We start from the raw sequence: 21,629 nt of genomic DNA, 5'->3' as shown, positions 1-21,629 counted from the left end.
TTTTGTAGTCCTTGGAACATTTCTTTTAAAAAATATTTTATCATAAAGATGTGGGGTAAAATTCAAGGTGAGGTATATAAACATAGATCATGCAAGTATGCTTGTTGATGTGGTATGCCCCTCCCTCCCCTAGCAGTGTCCCTCAGCTGCAAATCCCACCACCCCCGACAGTTTCCTACTAATGCCAATTGCTTTCCTATCGCATTATAATTGGTCAAGTTCCATTTATGAGTGAGAACATATGAAACTCTGTTCTTTGTTTCTGTGATATCACTGAGCATGATTAACTCCAAGGCTGCCTACTCTCGCCCTCTTGTTCAATATTATGTGGGAAGTCCTAGCTCAGGCAATTAGACAAGTAAAGGAAATCAGGGGTATCCAAATATGAAAAGAAGTCGAGTTATCCCTCTTTGCTGATGATATGATCTTATACCTTGAAAATCCAAGAGAATCTGTCAAAAGCCTGCTTGCACTAACAAAAGACTTTGGCAAAGTCTCAGGGTACAAAATAAATGTGCAAAAGACAATTGCATTCCTATACACCAACAACAAGCAGACAGAGACCTAAATAAAAAGAAACATTTCAATCATCATAATAAAGTAAATGTAAGAACATAGAATTTCACTAATTATTTTGATATTGACTACATTTATTTCTGAAACAGTTTGTTTCTCCTTATTCATTGGCTTGAATAGGCTAATTAATTTTCATATGTTTGTTTTTTCTCTTTTATGCTAATGTTTCTGAATCTATTTATTTAGTCTAATTTGTCACTTGCTTGTAGTCAATCAAATTACAAATGTTCCCTGAGCAGCTCTGAGTAAATTGTTAAGTCAGGTGCACTAAAGAAATATGAGATACTATTCCTAATCCTTGAGTGGCTAACAGCAAGTCAGGGAGACACAGTACACTGCAAAGAGCAGCTAACTATAACAGGCAGCATACGGTGGGGTGGAATAGACTCAGAGATATGTATACCCATATTTTTTTAAGGAGGTAACAACAGAAATTACAAAAGAGACCAAGAAAAGGCAGTTAAGAGAAAGGTTTGGATAGTATCATATCAAACAAGTCAAATGAGAATGGAGTTTCACACTGACTGACACAGAGATGTCAAGGGAATTGAAGGCTAAGAAACAGGAATTGTTTTCAGGTTTCTTAATCTTGGAGACAGTCATTTCGAAGATTGGTTGAAATATAAGCCAGACTCTTAGAGCTTAAGGATGAATAAGTGGTGAAAAAACAAAAATTAGTAAGTATAAACTACTTTTTCAAGGAATGTGCCCAGGAAAGAAAGAAAATAAAAGCCCACAGGGCTAAAAATATTTTAAAAAGAGAAGGAGGGAGAGATATTTTTCAAGATTGGCAAAGATGGCTTCATAGAATATGTCTTGGCAATGAGAAGCAAACCACAAAGAGAAGAAAAGCTGAAGATGTTGGAGATGGAATGTATGATGGAGCAGTACTGCTGGAATGAGAGGCATGAGACTAAGCAAAGGAGGGACTGTCTCAGGGGCAGAGAAGCAGGAAGAGGGTGCAGGAGAAATCAGCTGCATCCTCAAGGACAGAGACAGTCAGAGAATGATATCTCCACCTGTTGGGAGCCAACATCTATAGCTACATGGCTGAGGCCTGTAAAGGCCATCTGAAAGATTGCCTCTGACAAGCAATACCTATAATATTGGCGTGTGATTAGTGACCAGTGTGCATACATGGCAGTAAAACTTATAAGTAAATCTCAATACACCTGATGGAAAGTGCACAGCAGAATTGTTTTTCTCTGTCTTTCTAAGTTTTACTTCTTTCTAGATATTTTTTAACTTCTATTTCCTGGTAGACTGGTTAGTCAGCTCTTGTTCCCGAAAGCTGTTTCCCCTAGGGCTAAGACTAGAAACTAAATTGCCATAATAGTTTTATCGCCCTGCCCCTAGCCAGGCAGAACGTTTTCTTTTGTTTTGTTGATTACCGAAACTCTGTCTGCTTCAGCCCATGGCCACCATCATGGCAGTCATGCATTTCCTTGTTCAAGAGTGTGACAGCTACTATTTGATTTTTAGAGTAGACTTGTTAAGATAAAATATATACATATACACTCATAGTTGTGTAAATTTATGCTTGCTGTTTTGTTTCCTTTTGCTACATTATTCAAATATAATAGTTACTATAAGATTTACAAAAGAATTAATGATGAGGTATTAGCTTAATAGGATATGGCATAGCATTAAAGGTCAATCATTAGATCATATAAAAATTAAAGTTTAGACATATGAAACTCATATGAATGATAGTAAAGTTTGGTAGTTTAAGAATAAGTTTTAACTGAGTTATAAGGCATTACGTTAAATCATAATAAATTAATAGTATAACTAACAGTTAAGTTATTTAAGTAAACTTATAGATTATAGTATAGTGTTAAGTTGATAATATTAATCGTTAAAAATATTAGGAGTCAGTGAACTTGGATTGAACCTAGAGTTAACTTAGAAGTTTTTTGTATTAATCAGGTTTAGAACAAAGAGCATAATATGAATGATTTATTGAACATTATGGAAAACACTTTGAACAATTTGTATTGAAATTGTGCACTGTGACCTTAATGTGGGTTTTGTGAAGCATGACAGGCATCATGGAGTTCGAATTGTCTGCTTGGAACTTGCAGATCTCGTGATGGTCTTGTGATGCACAGTTTGTAAAGCACGGAACTTGTACACCCCCAGCAAGTGATTATCACACTGCTGGAGGGTATAGAAAATGGTATATAAGTTGGAAAAAGTTCGAATAAAATTTGGCTTCAGTCCTGATCAGACTGATCCCAGAAGAACTGCCTCCGAGTGGTCTCTTCTCTCCATCTTGACTCTCCGGTGCGGGTCCTAACCCTCCCTCCTAGGTCGGAGCCGGTACTCCGACATCCACCAATTAAACTAGGGACCAGGCCAACCTCCAAGAGTGAGAGAAGAAGAAGACACCCTAAGAAACCAGGTAGTATGGGGATGCTAGGCAGAACCATTGTATAGGAAAAGAAAGAAAAGAAAAGAAAATTTCGAATTTCCAAGGTTAGTCCAACTGAATAGTTCAGCAAGCATTTATAGAGCACTTCCTATATGCCTGACTTCAAACTGGTGCTGGATCTACAGAGATAAGATGTGGATTGACAGTTACTCTCCTGCAAGGAGTGGAGTCTATGAGGAAAGACACTCAAAGTGGCAAATGTCAGAAGAGAAGTATTAAAAGGGTATTATGGGACAAGAGGAAGCTGCACTAGCTATGACAGGTGGAGGTAGTTGGAGAGGAGAAAGAGAGGAAAGCAGGACAAGGAAGGGACTGAAGAGATGGTTTCTGAAGGATAAATAACTCCTGCTAATGTGAGGGAGAAGCCATGGCAGGAGAAAGCAAAAGGTGTTTTCTCCATGTGGAAGAGAATGGGCAGCCCTACAGAGTAAGACTTCCCAGGATGGGTGTTGGGGTACTGAAGTTGTGGGGTATTGCCAGAGAGGAGATTGTGATGCAGAAGAGATTGGTGGTCAAATACAGAAGATATGTAGGTATCAGATCTGTTTGAACATTCTTTCTGTAGATAATTTGCAAGCACTACAAGCCTGCAGCAGGCATAGAAGTTTGGCATGGTGAGATTGACGCTCAACAAAGTTCCTTCCAGAGGTGATGTTGGAGAATGTATGGGGTGTAGCAAAAGGTAATAATGTAAGCATGTGGCAAAATTGGAAAATACTAATTAAACAACATGGACAGAAATTACTGATTGATTGATGTGGGATGTTCAGGGAAAGGAGGCTATAAAACTTACTTCTAGGTCTGGCATGATGACTCAAGCTTGTAATCCCAGCACTTTGGGGAAGCTGAGTGAGAGGATTGCTGAGCCCATGGGTGTGACCTGAAGAGCTGCAGAATATCATCAGAGTTAAAAGGCTGGTTGAGGCTGCGGTGGCCGGGAGTGTGTCACTGCACTCCAGTCTAGACGACAGTGTGAAACTCCAACTAAACCAAAACAAAACAAAACAAAACATACACCCCAGAGACTGGCTTGCCAACTGATGGAGCCAGCTGAAACAGAAGTGCTGCCAGAAGAAAGTGAGACTCTGAAGCTGAAACACCCAAGGGGCTAGGCTTGCCAACCCACCAAACCAACAACACTTTCAGGGCTTGGCTTGCCAGCCCATTGGAGTCAACACCCTGGGGGCTAGGCTTGCCAGCCCCCCAAATCACAACACTCTCAGAGCATGGCTTGCCAGCACCCCACCCCCCTGGATCACAACACTCTCAGGGCTTGACTTGCCAGCCCATAAGAGCTGACACTTCTGGGGTTATGCTTACCAGCCCATCCACGACTCTCTGGATCTTGGTTGGGCCATTGAGCTGACACTCTTGAAGTTCAGGTTGACCTGAAAAATTCACATCATCTGCAATACATCAAAAAATTAGCTGGATGTGGTGGTGCCTGTCTGTGGTTCCAGCAGAAGGATCGCCTGAGCCCAGCAGGTAGAGGCTGTGGTGGTCATGAGCAGCATGCCACTGTCCTCCAGCTTGGGTGACAGAGTGAGACTCTGACTCAAAAAAAGGTAATTCCAGTTTTTGTGGAGTGACTTATAATTAAGATAGTGAGTACAAAAAAAATAGGTTACTGGTGAAGATATTAAGTATAATTTTGAACTCATTTAATATTGATACTTTAAATTTTATAATTTAAGTTCAAAAAAATTTAAACTACTTGCAGGAAATATAGGTGGAGATGTTAACTAAGAGGTTAAACAAATGAGTCTGAACCATAGGAACAAATTCTAGTAACATCTGTTTCCAATGGATGGACTCAGCTGGATGACTTTTTCTAGCAAAGTCGTGGAAAATGAAAGAGGGGAATGCAAGGTTCCAAAATCGGAATATCTATGGTGAAGAGGGAGTTAATGAGAGCAGGGTGATGACAAGGTTTAAGTAGGGAGGTGATATTAGAAGTGAGCTAATAACAGTGGGGTAAAAGAGAAAGTATGAGGTCTGACAATGAGGTTTACGAACCATCATAGGAAAAGTGCTACATACCTCATTGCTGAATATCACTAGGGTCATTTCAAAGTACTCCCCTTGGGAAGCTATACACAGATGCCAGTGCCTAGTTCACCCATACAAGTGATTTTGGATGTCTTTTTCTGGAATGGCCATCAGGGCTGTAATTGTCATTTGCCAACAAATGAACTTTGCACATGTGCTTACATTGGCAACACTGTACCAATAATTGTATTGAAACACTCTGTCTACTCACCTGATATGGCCCCCAGTGACTTTTTTCTTTACCCAAAGATAAAGAAAATATTGAAAAGAAGACATTTTGATGACATTCAGGACATGAAGGGCATTATGACAACAGCTCTGATGGCCAGTCCTGAAAACGAGTTCCAAATTTGCTTTGATGGGTGGACTAGGTGCGGATGTCAGAGCCTGGCTTCCCAAGAAGAGTACTTCAAAGGTGACTAAAGTGATATTCAGCAAGGTGATGTGTAGCACTTTCTCTAGGGTGAGTTTGTGAACCAATCCGTCAGACCTCATAGATTAAGGTCTAGTACTCACTAGCTGGGAGGTAGGGCAGATTTGACAGGAGAGCAGAATGAGCTCTGAGTGGGCAAGTTCTGAGTACCTGGAGGTGGAAAATTCTGAGTGATGACATTTGAATGAAGAAGGCTGGGTGAAGAATGGATAGAGATAATGTGTAAGAAGGTGTAAAATAGAAAGGGGCAATTCGATGGCCATGGTGAATTTCAAAACCATAAGAGTGATGGTAGGAGAACAGAGGAAAAAGAGAAAAAATAACTGTAGCCCAAAAATCAACAAATGAAGATTTTCAGAGAGAAAAAATAAAGTGATCTGTGCGAGGAGAGCTGAGGGATTTGCTTCCTTGTGGAGTAGAGAAGAGCTGAGGCATCTATGGAAGAGTGATGCAGGAGCCATGCTATGACCTTAAATGTTATACAGGTTTGAATTCCTTATCCCCCATGCATTTGTCTTTTCTTCCACACCCTCACTCCCACCACTCCTATCATTTCTCCAATCTAGCTAATTTAAGAGATTGCCTCCACAGTTTCCTTCTTCATTCAACTTTGATTTTTAAAGATGTGTAAAGCACCTCAACTATGAACATATAATAGGCATACCCTTCCACCTAGATTGCCATGAAATCTTGCTGCTAACATGTTTTCTTTTATGTCATTATACATCCCCAGGGCAGATTCTCTTCATCTTTCCATCACATAAGTGAAATGTTTGCCAATAATATGTAATTCCTTGAATAAGAGAAAGTATACTCTTTCCATTGGTGTAATGCATGGCCCATGTCTACACACTCCTCTTGCCTGGCTTCTAAGCCCACTGGCATCCATCCCTGATTTTTCCTCTTGGTTTTAGCAGGGGCCAGCTAGTCTGCCTAGACTCTTCTTCCTGCAGCCACCTATCATGTCAAATTCTTGCTCAAGTCTGCATTTTTCCTCTTTGAAGACTTTTTCTCTTCTTTGAAAATCCCAGCTCAGCCTATCCTCCTTGATTCCATTGTGGAGTTCTCTGGAATGAAGGCAACCCATAGTGATCTCTTGATTAATCAGCATTTATGTGTTTTAGGATACAGTTTTTCTCTAATTTTTAAGCTGCATCACCTCCCCAAACTGGGTTTACATTCCTTGAGTAGAAGAACTCATGTTTTGCTTTTCTGAATTCTTCAGAAGACTATTTCTTAGTCTTCTGACTTATTAATTATAATAAGCAATCTTAAAATTGAATGACATCCTGTACCTTTCTTCCATCTTCCGATGATGACATGAACAAGGCATTTTCTAGTTTGATGATTTCATAATATTGATTGTTAAAAATCAGATTTTTTGATACATAAAAATTTAGAGAGGAGTCTCAATCAGGGTCTAGGTATAAATAGTTTTAAATATTACAAAGTTTTAGCCTTAAAAATGTCCTAGATTTATGTAATTAACTGTTTGTTAAATATAATTGTATGGCTCCACTTGAATTTGCTCTCACATTCTAATAGAAAATTAAGTTACATGGCAATAGGAGAAATACCCATGAAACTGCTTTTCTTGTTATAAAATTATTTTATTTTAAAGATATGAGGTACAATTCAAAGTTAAGTATATGAATATTGATGATGCAGGTACCCTTGTTGATGAAGTGTACCACTCCCTCCCCTAGAAGTTTCCCTAAACTGACAAACCCACTCCCATTCCCCTGGAATTTTCCCAATGCTGCCAATCCCTTTCTTAAGTGTTATGATAATTGTTCAAGGTCCACTTATGAGTGAAAACATATGGTACTCTGTTCTTCGTTTCTGTGATAGATTTATTCAGTCCAGCTTCGATGGGCAGCATGGTTGGTTCCATGTTTTTGCTATTTTGAATAGAGCTGCAACAAACATTCATGAGCAAGTATCTTTTTTGTAGAGTTATTTGAATTACTCCACGTATATTCCCAAAGGGAATTTCTGGGCCATATGGAGGTCAGTTTCTAGTTCTTTCAGAAATCACCACATCGTCTTCTAAAGTGATTGCACTAGTTTGCATTCCTACCAGCAGTGTAGAAGCATTCTTTTTTTCTCCACATCCTCGCAAGCATCTGTTGTTGTTTTATTAATGATAGCCATTTTTGCTGGGGTTAGGTGGTATTTCAACGTGTTTTGATTTGCATTTCTCTGATGATGAATGAGGCTGAGTACTTTTTCATGTATCTGTTGACTGCTCATATATCTTCTTTTGAGAAGTGTCTATTCATGTCGTTTGCCCATTTTGGAATGGGGCTGTTTGTCTTTTCCTTTCAGCATGTTTGAGTCCCTTATAAATCCTGGATGTTAGCCTTTTGTCAGATATACAGTTGACAAATATTTTTTCCCATTCTGTTGCCTGTCTCCCTGCTCTTTTGATGGGTTTTTTGTTTGTTTGTTCGTTCGTTTTTGCTTTGCAGAAGTTTTTCAGTTTGATGAGGTCCTACTTGTCCATCTTGTTCTTATGGCATGGATACTTGGGGCTTTGATCAGGAATTGGCAGCCAGTTCCAATTTCCATAAGGATGTCTCCTGCGTTTTCTAAAATTCTTAATGTTTGAGGTTTTATATTTAGGTCTTTGATACATTTCTATTTAATTTTTGTGTATGGTGATAGGTAGGGATCCTTTTTCAATCTTCTACATGTGTTCAGTCATTTTTCCAACACCATTTACTGAATAGATTCTCCTCTCCCCAATGGTTATTGATGGAGGCTTTGTAAAAGATGAGTTGGTTAAGGCTTTGCTTCCAGAATTTCTGTCCTGTTCCATTGGTCTTTGTGACTATTGTCATACCAATACCAGGTTGTTTTGATTACTGTAGCCTTATAGTAAAGTTTGAAGTTTGGAAGTGTGATACTTCCTGCTTTGTTTCTTTTGCTAAGGATTGTTTTGGCTTTTTGTGATCATTTATGTTTACATATGAATTTCTGTATTGTAATTTCCAGGTCTGAGAAGAATAATGTTGGTAACCTAATGGGTATTGCATTGAATCTGTAGATTGTCTTGGTTAGGTGAACATCTTAAAAATGTTGATTCTTCCTATCCATGAGCATGGAATATTTTTCCATTTCTTTGTGTCTCCTTGGATTTCTTTGAGCAGCATTTTGTGGTTTTCATTGTAAAGGTCTTTCACTTCTCTGGTTAGGAAGATGCTGAGATATATCTTTTTGTGTGTGTGGCTATTGTGAACAGGATTATGTTTTTCATTTGGGTCTCTGCATGCATGTTGTTGGTGTATAGAAATGCAACTGTCTTTTACACATTTATTTTGTACCCTGAGATTTGCCAAAGTCCTTTATTAGTGCAAGCAGGTTTTTGACAGTTTCCCTTGGATTCTCCAGGTATAGGATCCAATCATCAGTAAAGACGCATAATGTGACTTCCTCTTTTCCTATTTGGATACATCTGAGATCCTTCTTTTGTCTAATTTCCATAGCTAGGACTTCCAACACAATGTTGAACAAGAGAGGTGAGAGTGGGCAGCCTTGTCGTGTTGCAGTTTTCAGCAGAAATGCTCCAGTTTCTGTCCATTTAGCAATATGTTAGCTGTGAGTTTATCATAGATGGCACTACTATTTAGAGGAATGTTCCTTCTATACCTAAGTATTTGAAGGTTTTTATCAAGAAGGGATGCTGGATTTTATCAAAAGCTTTTTCTGTATCTAATAATATAATCATGTGGTACTTGTTTTTACATCTGTTGATATGTTTAATTACAATTATGGTTTTGCGAATGTTGAGCCAGCCCTGCCCTGCATCCTGGGGTGAATTCTACTTGGTCATGGTGGATGACTTTTGAGATGTGTTTTTGGATCCAATTTTCTAGAATTTTGTTGAGGATTTTTGCATCTATGTTCCTAAGAGATATTGGCCTGTAGGTCTCTCTCTCTCTCTCTCTCTCTCTCTCTCGGATATTTAAGTTTGGGTATCAGTGTGATGTTAAATTCTTAAAATGATTTGGGGTAGAATTCCATCTTTTTCAATTGCCTGGAATACTTTCAAAAGGACTGGTATCATCACCTCCTTGTATGTTTTGCAGAATTCTGCTGGAAAGTCATCCAGTTCAGGGATTTTTTTTTGTAGGTAGTTTTTGTATGACAGAGTCAATTTCCTGGGTTGTTATGGGTCTTTTTAGTGTCTCAATATCTTCTTGTTTCAACCTGGTATGGTTGTGTGATTTCAGAAAATCCTCTATTTCATTTAGGAGTTTGTTTTCATATAGGTATCCATAATAACCTCTGGTAATCTTTTGTGTTTCTTCAGGGTCAGTTGCAATTTGAACTTTTGTATTTCTGATTGTATTGGGATTTTTCTCTCTTTTTCTTGGTCATTCTGGCTGGGGAATCCATCAATCTTAATTCTTTCAATGAACGTGTTTTTTCTTTTTTTGATATATTTTATGATATTTTTGTCTTCTATGTTCCATATTTGGGCTCCTATTTTAGTGATTTGCTTTCTTTTGCTAAAGTTGGGTTTTGTGGTCTTCTCTTTCCAGCTCCCTTTAGTGATTTGTTAGGTTCTCAACTCCTCTGCTTTCCATTTTCTTGATATGTGCTCGTATAGATATAATCTCCCCTTTTACAACTGCTTTCATGGTATCCCAGAGGTTTTGGTAAGATGGTTCTTTCATTTGTTTCTAGGAATCTTTTAATTTCTGATTTGATTTCCATGTTGACCCATACTGTCTAGTGCCCATGTCTTTGTGGGTTTTAAGGCTCCACTGTTTTGTGAGCAAAGTGTTAAAAGGCTCCAAGGAACAGGATCAAGAATGAGGGGCTCAGACATTTACAACAACAGGCATTTTCTTTTTCTCTTCTTCATGGGAGGTGGGCAGAGAACTGCTCTTATAGTTTTACCAAACACTTTCTAGACTAACTCAGTGGCTCAGCTTGTAATCCAGCACCTTTGGGAGGCTGAGGTGAGTGGATTGCTTGAGCCTGCGGTTTCAAGACCCACCTGGGCAGCAAAACCTCATCTCTACAATAAATCAAAAAATTAGCCAGGTGTGGTAGTGCACGCCTGTAATTCCAGCTACTTGGAAGGCTGAGGCAGAGGGATTGCCAGAGCTCAGTGGGTCAAGGCTGTGGTGGCCGGGAGTGGCCACTGCACTCCAGTCTGGGTGACACAGTGAGACTCCAACTAAAACAAAACAAAACAAAACAAAAAACACACTTTCTTGAGGTCTCTCTGTGTGAGAGCAGAGCACTCTAGGTATTTTACAGCACTTAGCCATGGCTAAACCCTGTGAATAGGTGATAAGGGTCAGCTTCTACCTCAGTTTCTCAATTGTGTCTTTATCATGACTAAGATCAAGATTAGTTTCCAAAAGGATGATGGGAGTGTTGGGAAAATTGTGCTGCACTTCAGGATACCACTTTGCATGGACATTTTCAAATGATGCAGGACTCATAAGGGAAAAACAAATTAAGAATACATCTGTTTGTGGATAAGACAAAGGGCATAATCTGTCATAATCTTCTTGTCCAGTTGTATTCCATAAGCCCAGATTCACTGGTTTTCCATCTACCATGATATTGGCAGAATAATTGTCCAAGAAAGTAGTGATATATTCTCCAGGAAATGCATTGGTTGTGTAACTGATAAGTAGACAAGTTTTACCTACAGTTCTGTCTCCAACCACCACACACTTGGTAGCCTGCATCTGGGCTGCTCGCTGGGCTGTGGTGGTGGCTAGGGGCTGGGACAGGAAGTGGTGGGCATGGGGCATGGTGAGTGGGTGTGCGGCTACAGGTGGCCAGACACAGGGTGCCAAGGCCACTGTGCATGCCACCTCACCCTCCGGACTGCAAGCCGAAGCCCAGCAGTGGCCACCACCCAAAGCTGAGGAAAACGCAAAACTGTTTTTCAAAGCGGGGTTCTTAAACATCATTTTCTCCAAATACTTTTATTCTGATGGAGGGCTCTTCAATTTACATTGGGCCATGCTTTAAACTAATGGGAAGAGTATACTTTCTCTTAGTCAAGGAGCTAAACAGTATTGGTGTTATTATTTAGGCCAATGCTTTCAACTTTTATGCAAATCTGGTTATTCAGATGCCCTGCAATCACCCTAAGTCATTTAATCAACTTAAAATTTATATAATTACAGGTACTGTGTATCTATATCCACCAATAGAAAAAATAAGAAAAAAGTTCAGAGTATGTTTTTTTTTTTTTCATTTCAGTAATTTTTTTCTTTCTTTAAAAAAAAACCCTTATTATGGAAAATTTCAAATATACATGAAGTTAAGAAAATACTGTGATTAGTCTCCAAGTACCAAGCATCCATTTTCAGCAATGATCAACTCAAGGCTACTCTCTTCCAATATACCCCATCCCATCTCCCCATGCCATGCCAATGAATAACTTTGAAGAATATCTGTGATATCACATTACTTTATCTGTAAATATTTCAGCATAGATCTGTGAAAAGAGTAGGACTCCTCAAAAAAAGATAACCATAATATTATTATCACACCTAAAAAATGAATAACCATGCCCTAATATCATCAAATATCTGGTGAGTTTTCAAGTTTTCCCTGATTATCTTATAATGTTGATTTCTCCAACATATGTGTTTGAATCTAAACCCAGGTGAATTATATGTGTTAAGCAAACACTTAGAAAACATCTAAATTTCTGGACTAAAACTTACTTCTTGGTAGTAATAGCAATTTAGAAAAAAACCTGAGATCAGTTTGCCATCAGTAAATTGTTATGTTCATTCTGAGGTTTGTGATTTAATGAGTAGTAGCATGTGGTTTATGACACACCACTGACAGCCTATTGTGGACACCAAACACACTGCTGGGAAATTTAACATTTTGACCCAATCACACATGACATGGAGCCCAACTTTTTTGTAATGCATTTTTCCACCCTGCTTTGTTCTTAATAGGATTTGAGGTGACTAACTTTAAGCATTAGCATTGTGCCACTCATTTTATGAAAAGTGCTGACTAATTTCTCGCTTATTTTGTATTCTACTTATAACAGTATAGCTTTTTATACCACACCATGTATATATAATGTCTACATACATCATGACATGATAACAGTCTTTCAAATACATTAAATTCCCAAGCCAAAATAAAGACAGACAATAAAAGCACTGGGCATTTGAGTTCATACCACTTAAAAACCAAACTGCAAATGTTTTACATTTCTATGTTTATCTGGCTGAGATACTGTGCATTTTCAATTCATGCCTGAGTAACACTGGGAATTTTAAGAAAAGTCCTTGTGCTTCCTTTCTCTCCTAATTCTTTTCTATGACTATTTCAAAAGTAAAATAAGTTGCATTTGAGGCGAAGGCCATGCCCTCATCACCCACAAACAAGAAGAAGAAATGTAATTTGCCACTTATTGCCAGAAAGTATCTTGTGTTCATTAGCATTCAGCCTTGAGGATTCAGCTCTAACTGGTTGGGAGAAGGAGAGAAACGTCCATCAGAATGTGAAACAAGCCCTGAGTTTTATGACATATCTGGAGATGGTAGGTTTCCAATACAGAATACAATCATTGCTCTTTTCCACTGTACTTTCTCATTATCATCAGAATAGAGAAGCCTCCATGATGATAGCCTTCCTTTTATTAAAACAGTCTGGTAATTCATTAATTTTACTTGGAAACTGAATGTTACAGAAGGAAGAAACAACATTAGAAAACAGATTCGATTGGGTTTTCTTGTCCCATGATTTTGCTTATCTGAAGACTCGTCATAGGGCAAACCCATATCTGAATTATAACAAAGGATCAGTGGCACTGGGTCTAACTTCCTTGGGGGAAAAGTAGGCCTTTTGGAAAGAAAGACCCCTTCCTGCTTTAAGGGTGCCTTGGGACCACTTTCTTCCCTTCCATGAGGGATGCAAGTCTAGGTTAATCAGGCATTCTATGGGGGTGGCTTTTTTCTTTTACAATGAGAGATTACTTTTAGGGAAAATACTGGGCGGTCCATGAAATAGCATTTGAATGAGATTGACCAGGGGAGGGATTAAAAAGTACAAAAATAAATAAAAATTTCAGAACTGTTCATGTATAGAAGGGACCAGAACAGAGTAACACTTTAAGGGATGACGCAAGTTCTCCTATAAATTGACATAAGGAAAAAAAAAGGAAAGACTCAAGTCAAAGATAACCTGAACACTGTCACTAATGCATTAAAATACTCTACTATCCCATTGATAGACTAAGAAGAATAAGAAAGAGGATGAATCAAAAGTCATTATTAGTCATCACATCAATGAGATAGCTAGAACAACTGAGAAATAGGAAACAATGTCCTGTGGAGCCCAGGATTGTGAGTCTTGGCTTAATAATTTTCTGGTTATGTGACCTGGTGTAAGTCACTAAGCCTTGGGAAATCTCTGAAAAACTTGCAGAATAGCGCTGGGTATGTCATGGAATCACAGTCATGAGAATCTTTTGATACAGTAAGCTTGTCCTGCTGGGCCAACTATACATTCTTATACAAGCATCAACAGATTAGTGAAAAGAGAATTGCTTTGACACTGAGTGTATACACCATTGTTCATGGAGTAAGCAGTAAAGATGGAGGCAAATGTGGAAATGGAAGAGCAAGAGATAAGGGCCCATTTCCAAATGAAGTGTGGAAAATGGGCAGCCAGTGTCCACAGAGTTGTCAACATTCAGGAATGAGTTATCATGGAGGATATTAAACCAGTTAGCTGCTGGAAAGCCAATACACACAGAAAGTCATCCTCTAGCATGCTTTGGACAGTCACAGGAGACAGTCCTGCTGACAGTCCCAGCCCTGGGAAGACAGAAGGCAAGTCTCAATATTGCATTTAGAAACAGAACAGTGTCTATGGGGTGAAAGGCAAATTGGAGAAAACAATCTCTTTAAAATAGAGAAAATTAATATTGAGAAGGTAGAATTTAAGGAAACACAGGCGAAAATATAAGTCCAAAACAGCCTGTTGGCCCTTTAAATAAAATAAAAGCAAATTAAGAAGTGCATTTAAAAAAAAAGCTTAAAATGTAGCATATTTTAAAACTGTAAAGTTTGTTAGTTGGTTAAAAGAGAATCTGAATGCCACCATATGCTTATGTCTAAATAATTCTAGAAGTACTGATTTTTTTAAGGTCAATATTACAAAAGTGACACGAAAGGCTTGACCTTTAGGCTTACATCATTCACATTTGTGAGTTGAAAATTTTGGAGATGGGTTTCTTAAAGTCTGAGTTATCAAAAGTAAGAAGTGGAAAGGTAGCATTATCCCCTTTCACATAAATGATATAAATATTTGAAAATATTTACTGGGTTTCAGATCATGTAAAAGCAGCTTCTACTGATATATTGTCTTTTATATTCATTATAATTTTCTATGATTTCATATTTTGCATTACTCTTTAACATTTCTAAACATTTGTCACTCAAACAGGTATAACCTGAGGCTTCAAAAACATAGAGTGCTATCATCAGTTTTGTATGATGTACTTCTTAGTACAAAGTAAGCTCAATGAAATCATTATGGCTAAAAAACAAAACAAAACAAAAAACTTACAGAAATTGGCAAAGTATGGAGAGAGAAGCTCAAACATTAAATGGCTCTGTGTTCTACTCTCGTGTTTTAAATATATATTGATAAGGTGTAATAATTAATATGACTCTGATATCTCAACACATTCTGAGTCTATTGGGTTAAAAAGTGGTCTATAAGTTAACAAGTATCAGTTAGAGTTGTCATTTGATACATACTGATTAAGTTTTTTTCCTTGTTTTATTTTTTATTATTATTTTTAATCAATATTTTTTATTATGACGTTGTGGGGTACAGTGAAGAGTTAGGTATACAATTACGGTTCATTCAGGCACCCTGTAGATAAGAGGTGTTTCCTGTCCCCAGACAGATATTTGCTACTGCTAATCCCATCTTCCTCCCTGCCCTCATAGTTTCCCAGTACCATCAAACATATTCTTATAGTATTACATTGGATGTTCAAGGTCCATTATATGAGTGAGAACATGTGATACTCGGATCTTTATTTCTGTGAGAGGTCACTCAATATTATAGACTTTAGTTCCATCCAGGTTGCTGCAAAATTCATGATTTTGTTCTTTTTATGACTGTGTAGTATTCCATAGTGTATATGTACCACATTTTTTGAATCCAGTCCTCTTTTGATGGGCAGCATGGTTGCTTCCAGGTTCTTGCTATTGTGAACAATGCTGCAATAAACATACGTGTGCAGGTATCTTTTTCATACAGTGATTTGAGTTCTTCAGTATATATTCCCAGTAGGGGTATTGTGGGGTTACATGGGAGATTGATATTTAGAACTTTTAGGAATCGCCATACTGCTTTCCACAGAGGTTGCACTAGTTTACACTCCCACTAACAGTGTAGAAGTGTTCCCTTTCCACGACACCCTCTCCAGCAGCTGTTATTTTTTGAGTTGTTGATAATTGCCATTCTGACTGGAGTTAGGTGGTATCTCAGTGTGGATTTAATTTGCATCTCCCTGATGATTAGTGAGGTTGAACATTTCTTCATGTGTCTGTTGGCTGCTCGGATGTCTTCCTTTATGAAGTGTCTGTTCATTATCTTTTGCCCATTTTATAAAGGGGTTGTTTGTTTTTTCATTTCAGCACATTTGAGTTCCTTTAGATTCAGGATGTCAAGCCTTTGTCAGACCGGGTGTTGGCAAATACTTTTTCACAGCCTGTAGGCTGTCTCCCTGCTCTCTTGATGGTTTCTTTGGCTTTGCAGAAGCTTGTCAGTTTAATAAGGTCCCACTTGTCTATCTTCTCTCTTATGACCTGTGGGTTTTGGGTTTTGTTCAGAAATTGGATGCCAGTTCCGATTTCCATGAGGGTATTTCCTTCATTTTCTAAGGTTCTTATGTTTGAGGTTTTAAATTTAGTTCTCTGATCCATTTGGAATTAACCTTTGTGCAAGGGGATAGATAGGGGTCCTGTTTAAATCTTCTGCATGTGGTCAGCCAGTTTTCCCAGCACCATTTACTGAATAGGTTCTCCTCTCCCCAGTGTTAGGTGGTGGAGGCTTTGTCAAAGATGAGTAGGTTGAGAAATTGAGGTTTTGCTTCTGGAATCTCAGTTCTATTCCATTGATCTATATGCCTGTGCCTATACCAATACCAAGCTGTTTTGATGATTGTAGCTTTATAGTAAAGTTTGATGTCTGGTAATGTGATACCACCTACTTTTTTTTTTTTTTTGCTGAGTATTGTTCTGGCTATTCTTGGACGTTTGTGTTTCCATATGAATTCCTGTGTTGTTTTTTCTAGGTCTGAGAAGAATGTTGCTTGTAATTTGATGGGTATTGCATTGAATTTTTAGATTGCCTTAGGAAGATGGACATCTTCACAATGTTGATTCTTCCAATCCATGAGCATGGGATATTTGTCCACTTGTTTGTGTCATCTTTGATTTCTTTGAGCAGTGTTTTGTAGTTTTCATTGTAAAGGTCTTTCACGTCTCTGGTTAGGAAGATGCCAAAGTATTTCACTTTTTTTGTGGCTATTGTGAATGGAATTGTATTTTTTTTCTTTTGAGTTGGAGTCTTACTGTCATCCAGAGTGGAGTGCAGTGTCCGCTCCCAGCCACTGCAGCCTCGACTTGCTGGGTTTGGGTGATCCTTCTGCCTCAGCCTTCCAAGTAGCCGGAATTGCAGGCATGCGCTACTACACCCGGCTAATTTTCAATTTATTGTGGAGATGAGGTCTCGCCTGCCCAGGCAGGTCTTGAGCCCATGGGATCAGGCAATCCACTGACCTCAGCCTCCCAAAGGTGCAGGATTACAGGCTGAGCCACTGAGTCTGGCAGAATTGTTTTTTTAATTGGATTTCTGTTTCTTCATTTTTGGTGTAGAGAAATGCAATTGTCTTTTGTACATTTATTTTGTATCCTGAGACTTTGCCAAAGTCCTTTTTCAGTGTAAGGAGGTTTTTGACAGATTCTCTTGGGTTTTCAAGGTACATAATCACAACATCTGCAAAGAGAGATAACTTGACTTCTCTTTTCCTATTTGGATACCCCTGAATGCCTTCTCTTCTCTGATTGCTCCCGTCAGGACTTCCAATACTATGTTGAACAAGATGGGTGAGAGTGGGCATCTTTGTATTTTTCCAGTTTTCAGGGGAAATGGTTCCAATTTTTGTCCATTTAGGAGTATGCTGACTGTGGGTTTCTCATAGTTGGTTTCTCCTATTTTGAGGTGTGGTTCCCATATGCCTAGATGTTCAAGTGTTTTTATCAGGAAGGGGTGGTGGATTTTATCAAAAGCTTTTTCTGCATCTAATGATATGAATATGTGATTTTTGTTTTGACCTCTGTTGATGTATTTAATTACATTTACGGCTTTACAAATGTTGAACCAGACTTGCATCCCAGGAATGAAGCCTACTTGGTCATGATGAATGATTTTTGAGATGTATTGTTGAATCCGGTTTGCTAGGATCTTTTTGTGAATTTTAGCATCTATGTTTATCAAAGATATTGGCCTGTAGTTCTCTTTCTTTGTTGGATCTTTACCTGGCTTGGATATCAATGTGATGTTGGCTTCGTAAAATGATATGGGGAGAGGTCCATCTCTTTCAATTGCTTGGAATACCTTCAGTAGGATTGGTATCAGCTCCTCCTTAAATGTCTTGTAGAATTCTGCTGGAAAGCCATGTGGACCAGGGCTTTTTTTTGTAGGTAGTTTTCTTATTATGTAGTCGATTTCCTTGATTGCTTTGGTCTATTTAGGGCCTCAATTTCTTCTTGTTCCAACCTAGGTAGGTCGTGTGATGTCAGAAAGTCCTCCATTTCCTTAAGGTTTTCTAGTTTGTTTCCATACAAGTGTACATAGTAGTCTCCAATGATCTTTTGTATTTCTTCAGGGTCAGATGTGACTTTATCTTTTGTGTTTCTGATTGTGCTTATTTGGTTTTTTTCTTGCTTTTCTTGGTCAGTCTAGCTAGGGGACCATCGATCTTGTTCATCCTTTCGAAGAGCCAACTTTTTGTTTCATTGGTTTTTTTGTATTATCTTTCTATCTTGTATGTCCTGGATTTGGGCTTTTATTTTGGTGATCTGGATTCTTCTGCTGAAATTAGGGTTTTTGTGGTCTTGCTTTTCCAGCTTCCTTAGGTGGCTTTTTAGGCTGTTAATTTGTGTTCCTTCCATTTTCATCATGTGTTTTTGTAGGAATATAAATTCTCCTCTTACTACAGCTTTCAAGGCGTCCCCGATATTTTCATAAGATGTTTCTTCATTTTCATTTGTTTACAGGTATCTTTTGATCTCTATTTTGATTTCATCATTGACCCAGAGGTTGTTTAGCATCATGCTGTTTATTGTCCATGTCTTTGTGAGTTTTGGGGAGACCTTGTTGGTGTTGATGTTTATTTTTATTCCGTTATGGTCCGAGAAGGTGCATGGTAGAATTTCAGTCCTTTTAAATTTGCTTATGCTTGATTTATGTCCAATTATGTGGTTGATCTTGGAATATGATCAATGCAGTGATGAGTAGAATGTGTATTCTGTGTTCTTTGGATGCAGTGTTTTTAGGTATCAATTAAGTCCATTTGGTCCAGAGACTCATTGAGATTCTGGATATCATTCCTGATTTTCTGTCCTGATGATATGTCTAGGGTTGTGAGTAGGGTATTAAAGTCCCCAGTTATGATGGTGTTAGAGTCAATATCTTTCTTTAGTTTTCCTAGAAGTTGCTTTCTGAAAGTTGGTGCACCTATGTTGGGTGCATATATGTTTATGATAGATATTACTTGTTGATGGAGTGAACCTTTTATCATTATGTAGTGGCCTCTGTATCTTTTTAAATTTCTGATAGCTTAAATAGTATTTGTCTGAAATTAGGATCATGACTCCTCCTTTCTTTTGTATTCCATTCACCTGAAAATTTGTTTCCCATCCTCTTACAGAGTCTGTGTATGTTCTTTCTAGTGAGATGGGTCTCTTGAAGGCAGTATATTGCGACCTGGTGTTATTTTATCCATTTTGCCATTCTATGTCTTTTCAGTGGTGCATTTAGTCCATTCACATTCAGGTTAATTATTGAAATGTGAGAGTTCATCTCTATCATAGAGTTCTTATAGAGTTGTTGTTTTTCTACTTGGTTTTTATTGTCTTTCTTTTGGTTTTGGGGTTGGTTCATGTATGTATTTTTCTTTTCCCTGTACTCTTGTGTAGAACGTTGCTCTTTTTTCCTTTTCTTCTGTGTTTAGTACTTTCTTAAGTGTTTCATGTAGAGATGGTTTGGTGGCAGCATAAAATTTTAGGGATTGGATATCTGGGAAAGATTTTAATTCTCCCTCACTGAGGAAGCTTAGCTTGGCCGGGTAGGTTATTCTTGGCTGAAACTGTTTATCTTTTAGGACTTTGAAGATAGGGCTCCAAACTCTCCTAACCTGCAGGGATTCTGTAGATAAATCTGCTGCTATTCTGATTGGTCTTCCATAGTAGGTGATCTGGCCTTTTTCTCTTGCTGCCTTAGGATTTTTTCTTTTATGCGTACTTTATTTAGGCAAATTATTATGTGGCTAGGAGTTGGTCTTCTCATTTGTTGTCTTTCAGGGGTTCTCTGAATCTCTTGTGTTTGAATTTTTGCATCACTGATTAGATAATGAGTAATTTGTGAAATTTCTGAGCTTACTTTGACAATTATGAATCAATAACAGTTTTCAATAGTCTAAGATCTTTTCCATCTTCTGAGGGAAGTAAAAGATTTGAATATGTCAATATGCTCTATAGTTCATAACTTATAATCATTGCCACCATCAACCAACGGTGAGGAGGTGGTGGGGAGTCTGTAGGCCCAAGGCCAATGTGGTTGCATCTTCAGGGTGACATGGAGATACTGAGCTCATCATCTGCTTAAGTCTTTCTTATGACTGCATGGAGCTTGCACTTTGCACAAAGCTCACCCCTCCAAGACTTACCCATATTTCTGCCCGAGAGATATTCTCCCTGCATCTCTCTGTCAGTGATTAGAGCTCCACAGTAGTTTCCAATATTAGCTCCACATTTTGCCCTTCACAATCATCTGCATCACTCTTCCCTTGTTGATGTGGGCATCAAAAGTTCTGTCCCAGGGCAGGTACATGGTGGGTTTTTTCTGGACATGCATCTGCCCATTCTCTAGTAACATAAAGAGAGGTTCTTGTTACACCCTGTGCCAGCTCTGGAAAATAATTCAAATCAATGGCAACACCTACTGCCTCTGCTCTCCGGGATTTATGGTTCTGCTGAAAAGACAAGTAACACATAAACAATCGGAGACAATTTAGGACAGAATGAGACAGTGCCAAGGCCTAGGGCAATTTCAGTGTAGACAATTTAGACAACAGCAATCTCATAACGTCTTGGGCTAGAAATGTTCTCTTCCTATTCAGTAGTTAGGTGCTTTATTTTGGGTGTGAACCTCTGAGGAAATAAACTTTTGTTATGAGTCAGAGTCTTACTCTGTCACCCACCATGCCTGGATATTTTTTTATTTTTCTGGAGAGATGAGATCTCACTATATTTCCCAGGCTGGAGATTAAAAAAAAAATTATGCTTTTTGAGATTTTTCTTTGTTAATCTATAAAGGATCGATGAAATGATTAATTTCACCAGCATCAAGTGAAAAATAATCAATTAAAAAACTACTGTGCATTCAGCTGAAAGACACAACAGCATAATTTAAGCTTATAATGAGTGCCCCTTTAAAAAATATTTTAAAACTCCCATTTGACACAAATGCACTAAGAAGAAATAACCTTTACGACAAGAGCCCTTTCATCTTCCTCTATTTCTTGAATAAAAACAGGACACGCTTTATGTATATCACGTATCCTAAGTAAAAGCTGACCAGTAACTCAGAGATGGTGGTCTTATCCATGGAAACACAGAGGAGACCACAACCGTGTAGGTGAGAAAAGCTGAGTAGGTAGGAATCTGGGAAGTGGCTAGTAACAGGAACCATTCACAAGAAGGTCAGCTTAAGGAAGACCACCCCAGAAGCCACTAGATGATTGGGAAAGTGTTTACTAATGGAATTAAGTAGTCTTTTCCTGTCTTTCATCCACATTGAATTTTCTCTGGTATTTAATCCTTA

At 38.3% G+C, this 21,629-nt stretch overlaps 2 pseudogenes; both read right to left on the bottom strand.

Moving 5' to 3' along the window:
* LOC110595752 overlaps nucleotides 1–20,681 on the bottom strand; it is a 70,877-nt pseudogene extending 50,196 nt beyond the window's left edge.
* Nucleotides 10,330–11,206, bottom strand: LOC103261751 (annotated as a pseudogene).
* Nucleotides 20,682–21,629: the final 948 nt, after the last annotated feature.

Source organism: Carlito syrichta, unplaced genomic scaffold (assembly GCF_000164805.1).
Source record: "Carlito syrichta isolate Samal-C Ts95f unplaced genomic scaffold, Tarsius_syrichta-2.0.1 Scaffold303998, whole genome shotgun sequence".
NCBI lineage: Eukaryota > Metazoa > Chordata > Mammalia > Primates > Tarsiidae > Carlito > Carlito syrichta.
The sequence above is the reverse complement of the archived record's forward strand: the minus strand, read 5'-3'. Positions and strand labels throughout refer to the sequence as shown.